The 3,981-nt window shown below is 31.3% G+C and overlaps 1 long non-coding RNA gene across 1 annotated transcript; it reads right to left on the reverse strand.

Moving 5' to 3' along the window:
* Positions 1-325: 325 nt before the first annotated feature.
* LOC123263796 lies at positions 326-3,311 on the reverse strand. Its single transcript, XR_006509233.1, has 4 exons — positions 3,218-3,311; positions 2,768-2,905; positions 653-657; positions 326-336 (listed from the first exon to the last, which is right to left on the reverse strand). It is a non-coding gene; the product is annotated as an uncharacterized LOC123263796 (long non-coding RNA).
* Positions 3,312-3,981: the final 670 nt, after the last annotated feature.

Here is a 3,981-nt window from a genome sequence, read left to right on the forward strand (position 1 = left end):
AGTCAATTTGATAACAATTTACCAACAGAGCAGTAATCGAATGGATGATATCTATCGAACCTGGTAAACCTCAAGTGAGAGTTGACATCAACTGACGCTAATTTGGCTAACAGCCCACTGCATACTAAAACCACTGTCAACTTAACCTCTTGAATGATGAGCAATTTATATTTAATTATTTTGCAATCCACAACGAACAAATAAGGAAAATTTATATGTCAATCTGCAGATTGCAATTTGTTGCTTGCAATATTTCTGAAACAAAAAATGCCCAGGGGCAATTTACAGCAGAAAAATATTCCAAAGACAGAGCGAAAAATTAAGCGTGTTTATGTACTTACGGAGAGAGAGAGAGAAAATAAGCGCATTCAGGGCAGTGATATCTTTCCAAAGCCTGGAGCTTTGTGTTGCCACTACGTCAATAGCAGTCAGCGACAGTGTGTTGAGCTCCTCGTCAGTTAAGCGGTCTACCATGACGTACAATGCATCCAGGTACTGCTGTTGCATAGCAATAGCTGCTTCAAACTGCATTGCGGGGTTAATATAGGACCGAAATCGAGTTTTCAGTCAATTAAAGCGGAAAGTTCAGCGTACCGGTGTACGAATGACTACCAGGAGCAGCACCCGATGTGCTCCGCGATGCCCCTGACACTCGACCTTTCCTAGCGGTAATACACTTAACACAGCACAATTTTTAGCGGTATAATTGATTTAAATTAATTGAGATAGAGCCAGCCTGATCCGACTCGAGGGACCAATGAAAAATGTTGAAAGAGCGGAAAAGCGGGGTTCAGGTTTAGGTCTGGATATCTCAATTAAAACGCGTAAATTATTATCAAAATTAACACTATAAATTTATTTATAATAAATACACTAAATATTCAATATGTTAAATAGCGGATTGTTTAAATAAAAGCGGATTTATAATATACAGCGTGGGTAGCTCAAGCGATGCCGGTTGACACGTGGGTGAACACTCTGCCGGCACTGTCAAAGCAGTGAAATAAATCCACAAATAACACAATTTATCTGTAACAAATTAGAGCGAATTATTAGCGGTTAATTTAAGCAATTTAAACTATAAAAATAGCGAAATGCGGTTAACTAACAATAAGCGAAAGTAAAGCGGAATTAATGGTGACTAGTTGCAACTAAAACGTGGAAGCGAAAGATAATAATAATAATGCGTCTTCTTCCTCGTTGAGTTGGGGAAGAAGGCTATTGCGCATGTCTAGCGGGAGCGATCAGCCAATAAAGCGGTCGATTCATGGCGTGATCGAGAGGCTGATTTTCCATTGGCAGTTCGATTTTGCGGGAGCTAGCGGTGGACAGGTGCGTCTCTTGAATTTGGGAGTCCCCCAGGAGCGAGTTAATCGCTACTGGGCCTTGTTCACCGAACACTCAACATTAAATAAATTTTTAAGAACATTCGACTTAAAATTTTACTCCAATTTCAACTTGTAATTTTATTTCTTAAATCTTTAATAAATTCTTGAGAATACTCTTTATAAAATTCTAACTAATTTCTGGGACTAAATCCATGCCGTTAAATGTTTTTATAAATAATTCCAATAAAATAATAATTTTAGTCTTCAATAGTTCAATGTATAAATGACCACGTGGAATTTTTCGATTTATAAATAATTAATAAAACAAATTATCTCAATGTCAAATAAATTCACGCAAAATTATCCACGGGGAATTCGATCTCAATGGCGTTGAAACTCAGTAACCGATTCTCAATAAATAAAATATTTTCAAATAATTAAATAATTTCCAATAACAAATTATATTAATAAATGATAATTCAATTGTTCCAAATTGTAATGATAGTCCAATTGTTACTTTTATATTTTCTGCGTAATAAAATTCGCAAGAAATTTGTGCGCTCAAAATGGACGCCGTTGTTCGTAACTGCGTAGAAAATGTTACCTCGGGTATGCGACCGACGCATGACCGGTCGTGAGCCACCGATTGGAATAATTCTCGATATTAAGAAATTAAATTAATGTTTTATTAATGAAGTAAATTTATTTAAACCAATCTTAAGATGTTAATAATTATGAACTGGCCAAATTAATAAATTAATTACTCACGACTTCAAACCCAAGAGGTCTAGAACATTCTTCGGGTATAAGATCCCCAATAAGAATGCTCACAATGCTAAGGAATGAGATTTAATTACAATTAATTAATTATTTAATTATTATTAGGCAAAATATTATAAACAATTGAACTCTAGCGGATCGCTATACTCTAAGTATACACCAAATATACACGGTGTATACGCGGCGTATATACACTGAGTATACATCAAGTTTACACCAAAAATTTTTTCTAAGTCCCATTTTCATAAAAATTTCTAAGTGCTGTAAGCAAAGTCAAAAATTTTTTAAGTGTGACTGGGAAAAAATTTTTTTACAATCAAAAAGTGTGTCAACTGGAAATAGCCTGAAACGAATCAATAACATGAATCTAAAGTGTTTTTTTGTGGTGCAACACCTTCTGAGTGTACGCTATTGGAAAATTTTCACATGACTCTCATCTGAAAAAAATTTTCTAAATTTGCATAGTCCCTGAGTACAGTCTACTTGTTAAGTGCTATCCGTATTAGATAAAGTACCTAGTACTTGAACAGATTTGACAGTGTATTGTGTTTAACCACGATTTTAGCACGTAAATTTCATCATAACTGACTAAATCAAAGTGACTTAATAAAATATATTTAATTCTAAATATATTAAAAAAAAAAAAAAATCGGAATTACATAAAGAAAAATTTTTTTTTAATTATTTAAAAAAGTCCTTCAAGAGCCCCAGTAGTTGAACATTAAACTGTGACAGGCTGCAGTACTTGAACACCTCTGTACCAGAACTTGAACAATCATTTAGTATGGCTTTAGACACTGTGTTAAAATAAAAATAAAAGATTTTAGGCCCAAAAATAAGTATTTATTATAAATGACATTAAAGTTGGCAGTCACTTGACTATTTTTTAATTTTTTTTTAACGAATAAATGAATTTGTTCCAAAAAATTATTTTTAAAAAATTGCATTTTTAATTTTTTTAAATTTTTAATTGTCAATTTTTTTTACCATAATTTACTTGTTAAAAAAATTCTTAAAATGATCAAATATCTGCTAAATTATATTATAAAATTAACATTAAACATACATTTAAGTCCTTTACTTTAAGAAACATTCAAATGTATTTTTACCTTTTGTTTACAATGTGAGGTTAGAACGTGTAATTATTTTTTTTATTTCTCAAACACTAATATTCGCCCTAAAAATAATAAATTTTGTTTATAGTTTTTTTTATTTACTTTATTTGAATAATTTTTTTTGTTACTATACGATTAAATATATTTTTTAAAAAATTTTAAAATATTTATTTAACATTGAGTTTGACAGTTCAAGTACTACAGTCACGTAAAAATGAGAGACGGTATACTTGAACACACGGCGCTATGTCATTCAACTTTTGGGTCCTACATTTGAAATTGGGAGGTATACTTGAACAGCTAAATTAAATATATAAAAATAATTAAAACACCTTATTAACAACAGAATATTTTGCAAAATGATCTATATTTTTGATTGGTTAAGTTTTTTTGTTGAATTCTTAAATATTTTGGGTTATTTCGCCATTTTTCTATTGTGGTGGTATCATTTTCATTCAAAAATGGATACTAATCGACACTTTCAATGATCCCGTGATTAGATATTAAATAAAATATAATATTTAGCTTTGACATTAAAAAATATTTCTTGCATCATTAACTAAGACATCAAGTTATCTTAATATACATTAAATATTAATGTTTATGGCCGGAGCTTTTTAATAATATAAGAATTTCCAAACTGTTCAAGTACTAGGGCCATTTTTAAAATCGTTCAAGTACTGGGTACTTTACCTAATTAACATAAATTAATAGAGGTGCCGCGTCGTTAACTAATGTTCTATTTTAGCATGCGAAAA

The sequence above is a fragment of the Cotesia glomerata genome, linkage group LG4 (assembly GCF_020080835.1).
Source record: "Cotesia glomerata isolate CgM1 linkage group LG4, MPM_Cglom_v2.3, whole genome shotgun sequence".
NCBI classification, from domain to species: Eukaryota; Metazoa; Arthropoda; class Insecta; order Hymenoptera; family Braconidae; genus Cotesia; species Cotesia glomerata.